Genomic DNA, 19293 nt, shown 5'->3' on the forward strand with positions numbered 1-19293 from the left:
AACGGCCTGCGCAGCTGCCTGCGGATCACAGGAAAACCCAGGGACCCGACTGACATGATTGACTGGGGCTGATCAGAAGATACTGCATACAAACGCGCTCGATCCGGAACGCCCACATGGTCCCGGCTTTAGGAAGATCCGGCAACTGGAAAAGGAGGGCATCGAGCCGGAGACAAGGAAGGCAGCTGAGAAGCTGTGAAACGGATGCAGTGTGTTGGCGTGGGTCTGGGCAGAATGAATAGCGCTGCTTTTGCAGGTTATATGTTAGACCGGGATTTCTCTGCCTTAGCCATGCGGGGCTGAAATCGAGCCCCGCGTATTTGAAGGATAACTACAGGGCTGTTTCTTGATACACTTGCAAATGCACAGGTGCAAGGCACTTTCTTTCTCTGCTACTTAAAATGTACAAGAAAAGTCCCAAGCCATAAAGCACTACAAGTTTACAAACTAACTCACTGCACTGCTGCTGCTATTGCCTACCCTGTGTTTAAAACAATGCCTTTCTGGTGTTTATCTCCCAGTTGTGACAGTCATGATTTTTTTTAAAGACAGAGAATGTTTCTAATTGAAACTTATAATAATTTTGCATGTGCACAAGCATAAGCTATTGTGGTGCAAAGTGCTCTGCTCCATCATATTGCAGTTTCTAATTCCTCCTGATGTTAAATGCTACAGTGACAGTGGCTGAAATACCTCCTGTGTCCTCCCCACAAAGGATTTTTTCACTGTTCATCACTCACAATTAATTATAGTCAATACAGTACAAAACAGTTGCTTCACAAAAGAATGCAAGTCCTGAGCAATAATAATACATGAAGATGTTTAAGCAGACATACCATCCCTCAGCAATACAAAGACTTACAGCTTCAATGCCAAACTGCAGAGATGTAAGCATTGATGGCACCTGAAACTCTGGAGGGGTATTTAAAAGTGACTCCTTTCTACATAGATCAAGAACTATTTTACAAGGTCTCTTCACCCTCTGGCTCTGTGTGAAATTCAGTTTCCTGACAGTCTATGGACACACCTATCCCCCAAAATTCAGAGAACAATAGGAAAACATCAAAGCAAATGTGTTTTATTTTCTTTGCCTCCTTATAATGATGTGAGTTTATGAAAAAACAATTTCTATTGCCTAGCAGCATTTTAACAAACAGGTTGGGTTTTTTTTGGTGTGGATTTATTAATTGATCAAAGCAGCAATGCAATAGAGATTATTGCTGAGTACCAAAGTCTCCTCCTGAGGATATTCTTATGGTTATAAATTACCTTTGGAATATATTTCTATGGATCAACACCATTAGCTTCAGTCATACTTATGTGAGAGCAAACCAGAGTCACGGTTTACACTTAAATTCAAGTTGTTTCAGTCATGAGTTCAAATTGTTTTTAAGGTATATATGACTTTTAAAGACAGAATGAGAGGAGGGGAAAACCAAGGGTTTATCCTATTCAATTAAACAACACAGTTCTCTACAGCAGACTGACCTGCTGGATGACATCCTCAATTGATATTGATGCTGCAGCCACTCAGAGTGACACCTTTATCAAGCAAGGCAGCTCTGAATTAGAGGTGATCAGCCATAATTATTACTGGCGCCACTGAAGCCTGTGGCTTGACAGCATCAGATGTGGTTGTTACAAAGTTTGGTCCATTGTGTCAATGGCCTGTATAACTCATTTATGTCTGAATTACCAGCTATTGATTTTTTGTCTTCTGTCATGTAATAAAATAAAAGTTAGATCATGCCTAAAGCTTTCTTTTAACTCCAGCCTTGATGATGGTTTCATTTTAAGCTCAGCCCACTTCTCCCTTTCCATTTAAAAAAAAGTGACTTCCAACCCCTTTTTCTATGCATGTCTAAGAGGTCATCTTCCCTCCCTCCTTATTTTGTCCTCTTTCATTTACACTGCTGGATTACATAGCTTCTGCTCATCCAGTTATGCCACTGGCTTTGCTATATACTCTGTCATGGTCCCAGGACAGATCCCTAGCTCAGAACAGCTTCAAACTGATGGGGAATGTGGCTGCAATCAAAGCACAAACTTAAATCCCCAGGCCCACCTTTGGAGGTAAAGAAGCTACTACCAAAGACCAAATCTATTACCCTAGGGAACCCAGGTTACACTGGGTCTGCTTATGCATTTACATCCATTCCTGCAGTCTTTGTCAGTGAACCAGACTTTTTTCAGCCTTCTGAAAGAACCACACTTGCACCAACCCGCTGTATTCAGAGCAAAATGCAACCAAAAAGATAATGCAGGAGCTACAGGGTATTTTATTATCTTCCTGGGGCTTCAAGGCCTTGCTTGGTAACAGTGTTCTTTCAGTAAAACCCCTTGGTTTTTCAGAAGCAAGAGGAGACCCATTGTCCATCTGTGAGCATCTTAATCAAAGTACTACAGGAGTGACTGTGTTTGTATGACAAATGGCCCTTTTAATTATTACTAGCTTCATAGACACAAAGTCAGAAGAATTTAACTGCCTTGAAAACAGCCTTTGTCTTTCAGAAGATAATTCCAGGAGTTAGAGTATTTTCTGAAACAAAAAAAAAAAGAAAGATCCAAGCAGCCTTAATGGTCGATCTTTCTAAATTACGTGATCACACTGAAGTCCCACTTCAAGAACCAGATTGCTTTAAAACAGAACTCATGCTCCAAAGGAGTTAAAAACTTATTTGTGATTGCTGGTAGGAACACAAAAAAGTTCTTTCCAGGCAGGTATTTCCAAGGCCTATTGATTTTTTTTCTTCCCCCCTAACAGGAAACACTGTTTTCCCATTTTCCTTCCTGTGACAGGCCAGCTAATGATAAAGAATGTCCTGTGCTCAGAGGAAATTCCACTTGCATGCAAGAGCTCCCTCTTTATCTGTTTACTTGTCTATCTTTTCTTTCTCCCCCACTCCACCCCCATCCTTAAATTTCCATGTTCAGCCACGCTCAAGAATAGGGTTGTTGTGATGTGAGTTGTGGGATGTTTTAATTCTAATGGGATCCTTCTTCAAACTAGCGCCCTGGCCAGCACAGTTATGACTCTAGCTTAGCTGTCTAGTTCAGGAATGCTTGCAACACCCTCCCTGCAGCATGTTTCATCCTTGGGGAAAGGGTGGTGGGGCACACCACAGATGTTTGGTGTAAAAGAAGCTTGACAAAAATCACTGCTTCTGCTGAATGTTTCCAGTCTGAACAACCAGAAAGTTCTGAATTTCGAGAGCCCAAATGTCAGAGCTCACTGGGATTTATCTCAAAAGCATATTGTAACAAGGAACTGGGTGTACTAGAGTTGAGGTTGAGAATGGACAAATCATCAGTTCTACATGCATTTTAGGTGAGTGTGTCACAGCCAGCCTTTGGAACTGACGTGTGCTTATTTCAATCAGTGCCCCAAAGCATCAGCAAAGACCCCATGGATGAAAGCAATATAGCCTGATTATTTTTTTCTCCATTACTTGGCTCTTAAAGAGGCTTGATTAAGAAAATGTTCTGTAATAATGGTCCTACACTCAGGAAAGTCTCATTTTCATTCTGACATTATTTTTCATTTCTAACCCAAGAGCCTTACAATCCCTGTGGAATTAAAGAGGCCAGATAATTTCAGGGTTAAATAAGCTTTAATGACTATCACATGTATGGAACCTTAAACCTAGTATTAAAAATTATTTTTTTAAAGTGGCATCTCTTCCTTTTTTTAATTTAAAATAACCATCCAGGTGGTTTCCTAAGGATTTCTTTGCAAATTGCTTCCAGCGAACCTTTTCAGTTACAGACCACTGCAAACCCATGTGGTGGTATTCAGTGTTCAGTTCAACTTGGGTGTCCCATAGACAGAGGGACTGTCAGCACAAGTGTCTGCACAGAGAGGCTGTGAGGTCTGAGTGGGCTAGCTGTCACTAGCAAGGACACAAGAATGTATAGGTTCACCAATTTCAGCAGAACTAAAGCAGTGTTAAGAGAGGATATTTCAAGTTGTTCATAAGATAATGGGACACATGTTCCCAAGTCAGGAAAAAGCTGTTCTCCTTTAAAGAGACTTAGATCAAAGTGCTCAGCATTGAGTTCTTTCAGAGGCAGAGCTAGTTTTTCTAAATGGATCCTATGAGCTAGATGTACCCCTATGTACACACACATGCACAAATGTGCCACTAAGTTAGAAATGCCCTACTGAAAATATTTAAGGAAGAAGAACCAAGAGAAGTTTGGATCCAACAGCTCTGGAGATGGAGATGTGCAATGTGCATGATGGCCAGTAGACTTACATGCAACATTTTAGCAACAAATCTTAACCCAAATCCTCAAGAACAATCTCAAGGTAAGAAACCCTTCCCCGGTGATGGTTCTAAGCACGTTAATGCCACTTGGGATTGATGGATTTTGTGCTGGGGCACTCAGCTACTAGGAATAGCCTACTTATTATATACTCGCCAAATAGCCGTGGGCTGGTGATGGGAGGATGACCTGGAAGTTAAGATCTCTGTATCCAATTACATACTGAGTCATACAGTCCAAGTAGCCAGCTATTTTATTACAGCTGCAAACCACAAATACCGAAGACAAATAACATAGCAATTTATGCAAAATAACAAATAATACTTTACTTTTTGGTAGAACTTTTCACTCTGAAAGACCCTAAAGCACCTTGCAGGCCAGCCGTAAAAAGTCATGCAATGCAATCAACCCTTGACACGGGAGAGGGGCAGCTGGCCAGCAAACAGCACAGGAGTGCACAGGGTAGATGCTTCCTAAGGACAGAAGTAAACAATTTTTTTTAAATATGCTGTGTAATCTTTATATGTTCATGCATAATGAACAGGAGGTTCCCTTCCCCAGTGTGACTCTTAATTACTCTTCTAGTGGATAATTAGAATGTTCTCATTGAAAGTGAAGCCACTGCTATTTTTAGAGTTGCTTGAAGAAGGTTGCCATCCATGTACCTGAAATATTTTGACCTCAGATCTCAGATATCTTAATCTTTAGTGTGAAACTTCAAAGGCTTTATCTTGGACCCAGTTTAAAACTTGTATCATATATAGCCACATCTCAGCTTTTGGAACGGAAAAAAGGACCTGGTTCTGATGTTCTTTCCCCATTGTGCTTCCAACAGGCAGAAAAGTAAGCTGAAATTGCAAAAGCTCAACTAAAAGAGCAAATTCATATACTGTAATTAAATATGTGCTGTGAAGCATAGTATGGCGAGCACTGAATGATAGTGCAGATTACAACTAAAGCAAATTTTAGTGTTCTCCTAAATTGTCTTCTTCGTGCATTTTTGTTAGCCCTCATCTTTATTTTTTACCATGATAACAATAATTAATATTCTAATGAAACTTAAAAAAAAAGAAAAAATAGGCAAAGATTTGGAACTCTGTTCCAATTGGAATAGGAAAGTGCTGGGACTCAGATAACCCCCATTACAGAATCATGGATATACACTGCTACCTGATAAAAATGAACACAAGGTAACTTGGTTTTCAAGATCCTCTTTTTGCTAGTAATCCAGCTGACAGTACAATATTTCCTTCATGGAAACAAACAGCTATAACTGACCACTAAGAAATGTTTGCTGGACTCTTGCTGGACAAACTGACTTAAGCTTTACAGTTCCATGAGTTACGGAGCCAAGTAATTCTGCTCATCCAGGCTCATCCTCAGGGATGATCTGAATTTAATTTACATCCAGCATCATAACACCTAAACTCCAGCCTCATTTAGTACAGAGGACTTTTCCAATATTTCTTAAAAACCAAAGAAGTCTGCAGCACAGAGACAGATGCAGCCACAACTAAGGACCAGCCTGCAATTCCCTGTTTGCAGTGACTCTCTCTGAAATGTAAAGTTTCCAATGTAACAACAGCCATAAGAATTAAAGCTCTATTTTGATAACATAAAGCCATTGCATGGTTAGACATTTTGATGTTTATTTTAAAGGGGAAAAACTATTCTTTTTCCCACTTTTTTTTTTTTAATTGCAGTTAAACAGGAAATCCTACTTCAGTTTCCTCATAATTTCACCAGTCACAGATTCATTATCTGAGAGATCCTTTCTGAAATCAAGTGAGGTCCATCTCTATCCACTTTTTTGTGGATATTTACGTACTATGTTTAGCTCACCACTGCTTTTCTACAGGAAAAGTATTGCTATCTGTTATTTCTAAACATATTAAAACCAAACAGATCTCTCACAGACACTCAAACAGATCCTTTCTGGACTCTGAAAGGAAAATCTGCATTTTACTGATATCAGTGTCAGAGTTACACCACCAGTTTTACTGTAATTATAAATGAAAGAGAAATTATTTCTAACTTCCCTTTCACACTCTGTTGTTCAGGATGCTGTTTTGCTTTTAACACCAGTTTCTATGAGTCAAAACATACAGCTTTCCTACTCTTGCAGAAAAATCCTAAATAAACTCCAGAATAAAAAATCCTAGCTACAAAACATGAGTGTACACTGCAACACTCAGTGGTTAAGCATGTATTCCACACAAACTGTGCCTGGATTTACACATGGAGCAGTCATCTGCTTGCATGCCTTCTAACACTAGCCTCTCCCTGCCACTGTACAGAAATCAAATGGTGGTGCTTGTCCTTAGTAACTGCAGCCTATGCCAATGAGGCACTTCTGTAAATTCTGTATTAGAAAAATTGCACCCTGTTGAAAAATGAACCAGAATCAGCTCAATTTTAAAAATCCCAACAAACTAGATTTTTAGGCTGTCTAAAAAAAAATTTAAAAAAAAATTTAAAAAACCCATCCTGTAGAAACAGGATAAACAAATGAAAACATTGATGATTAACTCATCTGAGAACCTGCAGAGTCCACTCAGAGCCCAAGATTGCCTCTATCGTAATCAGACACCTCTGTGAATATGGCTGAATAGTTTTGATATAGAAGAAACAGTGACGAGATCAGTTTTCCCAGTTAACTTGGATGCATCCCTTTAGTTTTTAACTTTCCAAACCCCAAGCCTTTACTGTTTCTCTCTTGTCTCTCTTTCACTTTTTTTTCTCCTTCCAAATAGCACAAATTTCATTTCTTAGGATTTAGAAATTTTCTACTGTTTTCATCCCTCATGTTCAAGCTTTTGCGTGTTAATTATTCTGCATGGAGATGCCAATCTGAATTGAGCTTGAAACCACTTCAGGGCTTATATATTCTTGTAATTGCTTCATAACTGGAACATATGTCTCACCACCCTGCACGTCAATAGTTGCAACATCATATTCTCTGGCTTTTACCAATGCAATTTTAGCTCTTTCATATCTGTCCAGACTCCTGATGCAAAGACCTTTTTCCCAGCCCTTTGTGTTGAACATGCTAATTTTCTCTAGTATCCCTTTATCAGTTAAGTCTTTCTTCCTGAAGTCACTTTCTTTCGAGACCCTTACCAAGGAACCTCCCCCATCTTCCCTAGCATGTTTTCATCAGTAGTAAAAGTTAACTCCAGATCAGTCCACCACACCAGTCTAATACCTCCCAGTGCCTCTAGAAAGCCAGCTTCCTGATGCATCATTATTTAAGAGTGCTGGTATCTAGGAAATGAGCAGACCACCACCACAGGAGCTTGCTGCTACTCCATGACCACTTCCCACTGTCCCAGAGCCCTCCTCCTACATAGCTGTTTCCAGATGATGAGCTCCCAGCTTCTTCTTCTAGAAATTTTTATTAGTCCCCCCAGGCATAGCCTTGCATTTTTTAATATTGAATTTCATTCCATTGCCATTACTTCAGTACTCAAAACTCATACAGGGCTTTTTTTGTGTGTGTTGCTTTTTCCTTTTCTTTTTTTGTATGATATCCAGGTCCTTCTTTTAATTGCCAATGTCTTCAAACCCTGCGTCACCAGCAGTACTTATTATACTTGCATTACCGTCATTAATGAAAACACTAAACAAAATCAGGACTGTACTGAACATTGTGTAGCTCCACAAGCAGCCTCCTCCAATCTGAGACTTTCCTTTTCAACACCACCCAGTCCTTTCCCCTCCAGCAACCCCCATACTTAAGCATGCTGAATGAAACCTACCTGCCCTATTTCCTAGAGCAGATTCTCCCAAGTTAGCTGCAGTTGTTGAGCAGTCCGTAGCTGTCAGCAGCTTTTACAGAGTGGGAATTTGTCAGCGTGAATAACAGTGCAGGACGAAGTTTACCCTTATTTACTAATTCACAGCCCTGCCTGAAATTTCTCTTGGCTGACAGAGCAACCTTTTGAAAGCTTTGAAGCAGAGAAATGTTTTAACTACAATAGGGATAAGTAGTACTGATACTACTGAAATATGTAAGCAGTATTTCAGATGTCTCCTGACTCTTAAACTTTTATCAGAGAAATTTTACATCTGTGCCCCATGGACCTGAGAAGTCCCTGTGTCACTGTGTGCCATTCTGCTCTGGTTACGCTCGTTATTAGGTGGTATGTAGAACTTTCGGTGTTCCTAAAAGGGATTTCAGGAATGCCGCAGCAAAAAATGGATGGTTTGTTTACCTGATTAATGCCGTGATCCGTGATTACAAATCTGTCTACTGTTGCTTTCACAGGAAATTATTTCAAGAACTTCACTTCTGGGTGTTGCTTCACATCCAGCACCAACTCCACTGTAAATTCATACACATGATTTATCTGGTGGCCAGCATGTGTGGGAGGAAAGATCTAGGAGTCCGACAAAACTCCTCACTCCCTCTAACTTTCAGGCCATCAGATGCAGAAATTTAGACTGTTACACTCCTAAGCTTGTTTGTAAATCCTCAGCCAACGCAAACTATTAATATTGAGCTAAGTGAGTGCAAAATGAAAGTGATTAGGCACATCCTTTAAAAAAAAAAATTATACGCACATGTTTTACTAGCTCTAAATGTTAAACCAGCCGATTACATCATACCAACACAGTAAAAATGACTCCAAAGTAACCTAGGAAACTGTTTTTACTAAATAACAACTGAGTCCTTTCATTTAATCTCAATTCACACAAAACGCAAGTTTAGTTTAATCTCCCTTCACAGCAATCTTATGCTGTATTTCCACGCTGTCTGTTCAGACCAGCTGGGATGCTCTTGCTGTTAGTTCGTAGGGCAAAGCTCTCTAGGGACTGCAGCAGGGCTTTCTTAGATGAGGGGCCCTTGTCTGTTGTAAGTGCTATACTTGGTGGACTGCCAGCAGCCCCAAATTTGGCAAGGTTCAGAGCACAAGTTACAGTCCAGTTGCTTGATTATCATGAATGTTATTATTTTTATTGGTCGGTTAATATGTGTTCACTTTGCTGTGTTTTAATTTTGCTTTGATTGTCCATGTTGGCTAGTCTGTGCCTCCAGCCTAAAGAGACATAAGAATGGGCAGCCATCACAATCATCATCTAACTCTTACCCAGGATCGCTTATACAGTTCTTTTTCCTCTATGTTTTAGAGGCCACGTAATGAAATCTCTATTCAGTTGCATCTGATTCCTTAGCTGATCAGCACTTCCGTAGTGCTCAAACAAAAAGCTATTAAATCTTTGCAAGTACTGTTGAAAGAAATGGAAGCTGCAGGTGCCCAAAAGCAGCTTCAGGGATTTAGTCAAATGGGAGCTGAGGAGGTAAACACAAAGCAAAACCAGAATTAATTCTAGGATGTGACTGGTGTGATTTTACCTGCCTTACTGCTGTGCTCGTAATACGCATATGTAGGGGAATATATCTCTCAAACACACACGTAGATAACAGATATTATCGTGTAGAAAGCATTATGTATATATAATAAATGTGACTGTAAAAAAGATAATGCTGACTTAAAAGCGTATTGCAGGATGAATGACATTAAAACTTGTGTTTACAGTTGCATCTTCATTTTCATTCTATCTCCCTTTTTTAGATGCTTTCAAAACCTTCCAAAACTTTCCCTTTTTAGGCTGAAATACTGCAGGCCTGGTCTTTGCCAGATAATGAATATTTTACAAAATATTTCCTTAAACCATTTTGTCTGTTTTTTATAAGGACAGTGAAAACTGTAAAGAGTTGTAGTCAGAAACCCTGGGAACTGAGAGCTGAACTTTGCCATGAAAACAGTCCACTGAAAAAAATGCTTCAGAGGGCATTGATAAAAATTGCATTTGATTTGGTGAAGTCCTTCAAAGTTTTGTTTTGTTTAGGCCAATTATGTTTTCCACAAGTTTTCTTGCTAAGTTTTAAATCATGCACCTAAGAAAAACAACTCTATTTTTCATTTCATCTAACCTGGCTTACATAAGAAATTTATAGGGAATAAGAAAAAGGTCTGTAAAGTGCAGAGTGCTAGTGAATTTAGAATGAAGCACAGACGAGAGGCAGACTGATATACCGTCTGGAACTAGGCTCAGGTCATTCACAAGAATGTTTTCATATAAGAGCTTTCTGTTTTGTCTTCTTCACACATACATTAGATCTAATCTGTTGGCTCTCCTAGTCTATGATACCAATTTTATTCTTCCTGTTCTCACTTACTCAGCCTACTCCAGGCTACATTTGTGACCTCCCTAGTCCTTCTGCTCCCTTCCACCCCATCTCTTCGCTTGCAATAAAAATAACCACCATATAAAAATACCCTTGAAGTCTCATTCTTCTTTTTCCTGAGGAAAAACTCCCAACTAGTGCACCAAACCACTGCTCTTCTTTCTTTTCAAATCCCACTTAACTCATGTCCTTCATATTGCCTATCTACATAGAACTAATAAGTAGCATAACCAGCACATGGGGCCATCTGAGTTATTTTCCCTGCCTAAACATATTTCCACTGAGCTAAGCTTTCTTTCCTGTGTACAAATCAGTTCTTGCTCAGTAGTCTTTGCCTCTCACTTAATAGTCTTGCAAACAAAACTATCTCATTTGGAAACAGCCAGGCCCACTGTACCTTTACAAACTCCTTTAAAAAAACAAGGTTTTAGTATGTGCCAGGTGAAACTGTAGGCAGCAGGTAGGAAATGGACTGAAGAGTCATAGCGAGGATATAAATAGAATGAAATAATAAGGATCCTTTTTTCATCAGAATAGTCTCAGTGACTGAGAAAATTCAGATTTTATGTTTTACAGTCCAAACTGTTGCTAAAAATGTTTTTCAAACATTTACCACAAGGTGCCAGCAGTTCTTTAATGCTTTTTTATTTTCAATTCCTGCTGTGTATACTCAAAGCAGGGGTACAATGAAGCAGAGAGAGCGAAATCATAAGGGGTATTAATGCCAGGATCAGAGACCATTTATAGAGAACAAGATCCCAGGCATGTACTAATACCTTCAAAAAAAAAAAAGAAGGTTTAGTAATTTGTACAGAGGTAGAAAGCACGCCGGTTTGTGGTGGTTTGGGGTTTATCTGTACTTTTGAAACCAATATATATAAGAAGACTTAAACAATCCTGCTGTAAGCTACCTCCTGGAGGGGGTGTGTTTCAACTAGAGTGAGAATATGAGGTGTGTTATGCAGAGCATTCTACCATTTGTGAATTTATTAATAATAAAATATCAATAAGGACTTATTGCAGTCAAGTGGAACTGTATTCTGTTTAATATTAGCCAGATAGTGTTGATCCTAGTACTCACTACGATTAGATTTAAACAACCATGTTGGTGAGGATTTACCAATATTTAAGCATCAAAGCTGGACTTTCGACAGTGAAGTCAGAATAACTCAGTAGTGAATCAGCAGACCTTGAAAGAGGCTGCCTTCCCACTCTTTTGTTATATTTTCAATCACATAGCTATAACATGAAAGGTTATTATAAAAATTACCTGAAAGTGTCCATACGTGTTATATACACTCTATTGAGTCTCAATATTTTATATATATGCAGTTCTTTCCACTCAGGGTCACAAAGCAAGTTACAAACAATATATGCAGAACTAACTTGAGACATTTAATGCAATAAGGTCTCCCTTCACAGAGATACATGACTAAACATCCCCAATGAGTAATATGGCTAGCAGCCATAACAGCCTCAGGCTGTGATCTGGTCTGCTCCCATAAGCTAAACAGCGTTGGTCTTGGCCAAATGCATTTGGGAGCCCTCCAAGGAAACCCCAGGGTGCTTCAGGAAGCAGAGCTGGTGATTCAGTAGGTGGCACACTTCCCCTGGAGACAGCACTGAACCAACCGCTCCAAAGGAAACCTTGGTAGGTGCAACACAACCAAATGGGATTTCGGGTAGGATCTCTCAGCTGAGACTGGTCATTTGTCACACTGTCATGATTTATTAGTGATGGTATGGATTCTGCAATTGAAAACAAAGAAATCACTGCTGCTGAGCAGTTCTCTCTCTGCAGAGCTCCTTCAAGCTTGGAGAAGTTAAAAGAATTTCTTTCTAGTTTTTTCAGTTGGTAAACATTTTGTTTCCAATGGGAACCATCTGTAGGTGCTGCTGGACCAAGCACATTTTTTACCTCCTAACCGCATTTTTAAATATAGGTGTGTGAATCCCTTCCTTTGCATCAGTAGGTCCCATCTGAAGTATCACATCTGCTTTTAGGTGCTGTTCCTAGCTAAAGGTGGGTCAGCTAGAAAGAACCAGTTGGACAGCTAGGTAAACTCTTTGAAGTCTAGAAGAGTAAGGACAGACCAAGCAAGCTGGTTAGTCTATAGAAGACAAGAGACGGTGGACATAATACATTTTCAAATACATAAAATGCTGCTGAAGACAGAAAGAAGAAATAATATCTTTCTTGCTATCTGTTTTGAGTAGAACAAAAAATAAAATGCATGTTTATTTTTGCATCAAGGAGGTTACAAGTTAGACTGAAAGAAAAACTTGTCTCAAACTGCATACAGTTAAGCACAGCAATAGGATATGTGCTCTGCATTTCTGGAGGTTGTCAAAAACACATTAGAGATATTTCTGTCAGAAATGATGTAGATGTTACTTAATCCTACTTTGGGCAGAGGATTAGATGAACACTTGAAGTCCCCTCCAGCCATATAGCTCAATGATTCCGTAATTTTTATGAAAGCCAAAGATTTATAGCTTTGGCATTACAGATTTCTTCCTATTTATATTAAGTTTAAAATAATAAATCCACCCCATCAAAAAAAAAAAAAAAAAAAGCCTCAACCACATCACATTTGATTGCCTTAAAAAAACTGTGCCATGATTTTGGGCAGCAGAAGTTACACATTCTTAAAAATTTTATGCAAAATGAGCCTTGTGATCTTGCCCTTCTTTTATACAGACATAACCAGAGCTTTCCACTAGTGTTTCCTTGAAAAGTCACAGAGAAGAGCTAAATTTCACATCTGAGTCAATAAGCAATGCCATGAATGATGAAGAGTCTACTAACACCTGGTGAAGTGTCATTTCTTATTTAAAGAAGAAAAGGGGGGGAATAGGGAAAAAGGAAAACATTCCTTTTGTATGGACCGCAGCAAACACACCAGCTTTTCCTGGAGGCTTCCACATTAACTGGGTACCTGTTTAGCTGCTGAGTTAAGGGCAGTTTGGGTCTCCCCCCTGGAGCTTTATTTATGGTATTAAATGATAACCCTCTTAGCTGATGGGGACTCTTGCGCCCCGCATTAAGAAAAGCTAAGGATGAACATAGTGCCAGAGAATATATTGCTAAAGTCCAGCTTAAACACCCTTGAAACTTCCCTTTCTTTCTCTGTTGTTTTTATTTTTTTTTCTCTTTATTGAACAAAAGCAAAAAAAAAAGTACAAAGCTGCTCAGTAATTTGGATGATCTGGGGGAAAAAGTTTTTGCCAAGTTATTTCTTAGGGAAGGCCGTGTGGGTAGATCATTGTCACACTGGAGAGAGATGAAGAGGCAGCATATAAATACAAGAAAGGTTTAAAAGAGCCTGATCAGTACTGGCATGTGGCTCTGAGAAAAAACATGCTTTTGGGTCAGGATGCTGAGTACTGGGGTCTGGGGCTGAAGAGGAGAATCCATCCTTGGTCCTTTGATTGTTCCCCATGATCATGAGAAAAGGGCTTAATTTCCTGCAGTAAAAATATATTCTTCAAAATATTCCTGATCTCTACAACAATTCCTTTTCTAATTCAGAACTACAGCACAGTCCCTCAGGTTTTTCTTGGCAACCTGAGTCAGAGCAGACAAAACCCCTGAATATCAGTATATAAAATTTCTTATAACCCTTAAAACGTGTTTTTCCTACAATTTAGAACAGTTTCAAAATGTGGATAGGACAACATGCATCCGCTAATTGCCTTTGTTAGTTTGCAGGCACATAATCAGATTTGTTAGAAAAATAGCCTCACAGAAGAAGGCATAGTTTATTCTTCAATGAATGGCTCTTAACTGAGATTTACAGTACAGACAGATTACAAGCTTTACTTTCTTCACAGAAAGAAACAAAGAATGGAGCCCTTCTAAGCAAAATATTCAAACAGTTCAAGAGCCTAAAGAAAGAAAAGTCTCTCTTCTTGGCTAGACACTTTTGATACCTTAATGACTGTAACATTTTAACAGCTGTGGGAAAACTGACGTTAAAAAAAACACCCAGCCCAGAAACATGGTCTGTGTACAACATCTTTGAGCTCTTACTTTTTGCTAGCAGTTTGGATTCATTACTGTTTTAAGGAGGAAGGAAGGGAGGTAGAAGATCCTGAGAGTTATTTCTCTAAATGTATTAGCCAGAGATTTCCAAGCATGATTTAATATAACACAACGTGATCCTCAAAATCTGACTGATGGGTGAGATGTCACCATTTATCCCTTCATTGAAATTCATGCTCCGACACAAGAGGTCAAAGCAGGTATTTGAGCAATCTTCCTTATGAAAATGAGATAACCTCCTTTCATCCCAAAGCCCGCTCTGATCTTGCTCCCCCCTCCCTTCCAGCCCCATGCTAGGCAGCAGCTCACGGTTACCACACTGTCACCTTCCTTTTGAATTATGATGCTCTGAAAGAGCGCTGGAGTATTTAATAGCCTGAGATCACAGGCTCTCCTGACACAATACTTAACCAGGTTCTGCCTTTCTTTCAGTGTGCTCATTATTTGCACATGGTCTATGACATCCAGGGAGAATATGTTACCACAGAAGTTCTCTTTTCTCCTACTGTTTGCTCTTCCATTGTATTTATCTCCCTTACCTGACAGGCTCTTGACTGTGCTGTCAATTTTGTCCAAAAAAAAAAAAAAGAGCATTAGAGCAGATTTGGGAGGCCATGTTCACTAATCTTTTAGGAATCCTAAGGTGCTCTTTAGGATTTAAAACAAACACTTAAGCCTGAAAGTGACTTATGTTCTGAAGCTCAACAGCCACCTCTTGATTATCCCATTAGAAATCCCTCGAAGTCTGTGTTCAGACTTCATCAGTCTCAACTAGTCAGACCTCAGGGTGGAGAAATGGACGAGTGTTCAGAAATATTGCACAGGGAGATACTGAGCCAATGTCTTGTGGTAAGAGAGTTTTAGGGGAGTGGTTTTGCTTAATTACAGCCATATTAAAGCTGTGCTTTTGGGAGGAATATCAATAAGGTGGTTAACAAGCTGAGATACAGAATGCACTTCTTTTACCCTTATAGGCTCTGTCATCACAATTTTGTTACACATAAAAGGGTTTGCTGTTTTATTTCTAATATCTAGCTTCTTCTCCCATCTCCTTTCCTTGTTTGGATAGGACTGAAGAGCAAAATAAGATTTAATTATTTCAATATATTATTCTTTTTTCCCTAGGAGGAAGACCAGCAATTATTAAGTAAGCCATACAGCTGTCCAACAGAGAAAAATCCACTCCTTTTAATAAAAGTTCACATAAAGATCACAGGTATATCTTCTTGTGCTAATCAGACAGTCCTTTAGGGAAGACCACAGCTCTGGATCAAGCAGCGTTGATGATTACCTGATCAGGACAGTTCTAAAAACATCAGTCTTAGGAGAGAGTCCACATCCATAGGAACATCCTCTCCTTGCAGCCACCCATGTATCAGTTAACAAACGTAGTTACTTTTCCAAAACACAAATGCAAGCTCCTGTGACTGCTATCAATGATAATTTAGGTTGCTATATTCATCTTCTTTCAGAATTATTTTGCAGTATATGGTGTTAATTTTCTAACATATGCTAGATGCTTAAATATCTGAAACGATGATCTCTTTATACCAGGGCAAAGTTCTGCAACTGAAGAAGTCAATAAAACAGCTCTTTCTACATTTATTCACATTATCTTCTCTTTGTGTGCATGCTCCATCAACCGAACGCATTTTCGTAAATGAGAAATGTTTACTCCTCTGGCTTCAAAAACTATCCGAAAATTAGGCAAAGGCTACAAGATCTGACATATGGACTGTTATTTTAAATCTTCCACCTCAGTTTCAAATCAGCAGGAAAGAATACTTCACAGCCACCTCCCCCAAGAGCCTCCATCATGCACCTGACTAGCATCGGCTTCAGTACCCTACAGAGCAAAGAAACAGATGACTGCAATAGGGCATTGAATTGGAAGACCCTCACAGAAGCCTCTCTCACTGCTGTCAGCCCAGCCAAGTGGCATTACAAAGTCCGTTTCCCCTCCTTTGATACTAAAAAGTTTTCTCCCTCAGTAATAACTAGAGAGGCCTTAAGCATCATGCTCAAATTGCCCTAATCTCACTCTGCTCTCACCCTTTAAAATCACTGTTAGTGGTTGGCCCCTGGCAACGTAACAGCATTTTAACTCTAACTTCCATGCAATAAATAGCTCAGATTTCCTTTAAAAGGAGCTCATACACACAACAGACTAAGGGTGCACAGAAGTTTTATGCATCTAGCAGTTTTTACATATTTCACTGTTATTCATTTAAGGCTGACCAAGTGGTCCTCAGGGGATAGCATGCACAAGCATAACATTATAAGTGTTAATAGGAAACGGATCTGAACAAAGAACCGCATTTCCCCATTATATTGTGTTTCTGCTTTAGTACATCATGTTAGTTTCCTTCACAGCTGGCTAGCTTGCCTGCTGTTTTAGGGGCAACTATCATTTGTTCATAACTTTCCTTTTTTCGGTGTATTTTATATGCATGTATAGGTATGTGGGATTCTTGCTTTGGTTTTAATACAAACAGCTTATCTTACAACATGCTTTGTTAAGAAAGCTCATACCATAGAATGGGTAGCAACTCAAAAATGACAACAGAAAAATACGACCTGTGCTGACATGCTGGGGAGAAAAATAGAGTCCAGTGAGCATAAAATGTGATCAGAAATATAAATCAATTAATTGGTTATCAATACAAACAAAATAACTAGAAAGGTGCAAGGTAAATTCTTTTGCTTTTTTAAAACAACTCAAATTTGCTTCAGTAATACCCTGTTGTTTATGAGCCCTTGAACTAATTTCCTCCCTCTCAATATGTATGCAATTTATCTTGCAGAATAGCTTTACCCTTCTAGTGGTGGAGGAAAAAGTCCTCAAAATAAGCAGAAAGAATGCCAGAACATGCACTTGGGACCTGCCTTGTAGAAAGTCAGATGTATTTTCAAAGACATCAAAGCAGTCAGGTAAGTATGCGTTCTCCTGGTGGTTCTGTGGACAGTCACTTGTGCAGGCAGTGGTGGAGTCCATGTGTGGCAACACCACTGCCTGCTCATTCTCCAAAAGTGACTGGGGCAGCATGCCTAAATTGCTTGCTCTGGTAAGAAATGGCTAACACAGATGTACAAGACCAACAATATACTGACAAATCAATGACTATGCTTCCACACTTCAATATATGATGTTTCAGTTACAACTGTATTTTTTGCTTTATTAGTATTTTAAAACCTTGTACTTGCTGGGTTTTCAAGAAATGGGTACCACCCTTTCCCATTGCACTCCGCAGTAAAGTTACACCCAGAGCATGACGTGACTGCAATTATTTTCTCCCGAACATAGGCCATGTCAATGTGCAACTTGGAAAAGAGAAAGGTCTTCCTTATGCTCAAAGATTTTTAACACCACATTTGTAGCAACACATTTTCATAGGAGCAAGATTTATTTCTGCCTCCAGAAAAGTTCCACTAAAGACAGAATCTCCCAAGCTCTTCAAAGCAACATTCAGTTTCTCAGCTCTGTTTCAGCCTCTTTAATACTCTGTAAAGTCCAAGGTGTGTGCTTTCCCCCACGATCCTTGCTTTTAAAGATCTATTTCCTAAATGAGGCATGACTCCTTTCAGGATGACAGCTTGTAAAAATCACTTTAGGGTATATTTTCCCTTTTAAGGGAGCAGCTTAGCCACTCCTTTATCCCCAGAATATGGACATCCCATCCCTGCAGGCAGCAGTTCTCACCAGCAGTGTTTCCCATTCCTCACATCTGCTTCTGGGAGAAATCCCAGCCACATCAATCAGCCTCATACATGCATAGACTAGGCAAAAACATTTGTTGTGCTTTCAGAGCGTAGCATCAGGAAAGATATTTAGTTATCTGGGAAGATATTAAGCTAGAAGAAGTGTTTCATCCACATTGTCCACCACAAGGTACCATGGAGTCTATCTGATGTCTAAAGAACCCACACCTATATTAATAACAGTATGGGTAAGGGATGGTTAAAAGTGTCTTGCTAAATTTAGGACTAGAAAGGGACCTTTGAAAATCTTGAACTTTTGTAATTTCTCATTTTCACAGAAAAAGTTTGCTTTCCACAAGAATGCTCTGATTTATTTCCCCAGCCCAGTAGAAAACTTACACTGCTGGGTGTTGAATAAGAAGTCAGATACTCCTCACCAAAATTTTTTGCTTTATTTTATTCCTAAGAAAAGTGTTTTTTCCCTTAGAATACAGGGAAAACACCACTCTGCTGAGACAGCCTGGTTGGTACCATAGCTCAGATTCAGCTTAGGAAACAGCACTGTCTCGCAAGTTCTCCAAAAATTTCTTATAGTTAATACTTGAGGACACTATTATCTGTCATGTGTGCTACTTTGGAGCATTAGTGATGCTAACAGTGATCCTATTACAGGGTTTGCAGCACCAAATTGCTCATATTTCAGTGTCAAAAGGATCTTAAATTAAACATGCATAGCTCAACTGCAGTTTGAAAAGCGTATTGGAACCTGAAGTGGCTAACAGAAGTGCATGGAAAGTACAGTAGATATTTGCACTTAAATCAGCCAAAATACTTTTCTTTTTCTTTTAAGTATCAAGAATTCATTGCACTAGCAACTCATTTTTAGAGCCAATGGTTTGATTATGGATTTTTTAAAAATATATTTATTTTTAAATGAGTTGACATAAAGCTTGCTTAATTACTGGTGGAATAATTCTAGAGTTCACTATGATTTTAGTGAACTATAGAATGGAGAAAGAAGTTTGTTATGAACCTTTCTAAGTTCCTGTAACCTGACAGAGCAACTACTGATCCACTTGCTACAAAAGAC

General features: G+C 39.2%; 1 protein-coding gene across 2 annotated transcripts in view; it reads right to left on the reverse strand.

Annotated features, from left to right (window-relative positions):
- Positions 1 to 19293, reverse strand: part of CREB5 (cAMP responsive element binding protein 5) — a 254026-nt gene that overhangs the window by 100637 nt on the left and 134096 nt on the right. The window lies entirely within an intron of this gene.

Source organism: Pezoporus wallicus, unplaced genomic scaffold (genome assembly GCF_028554395.1).
Source record: "Pezoporus wallicus isolate ANWC-B61680 ecotype Strahan unplaced genomic scaffold, APGP_CSIRO_Pwel_v1 contig_3181, whole genome shotgun sequence".
NCBI classification, from domain to species: domain Eukaryota; kingdom Metazoa; phylum Chordata; class Aves; order Psittaciformes; family Psittacidae; genus Pezoporus; species Pezoporus wallicus.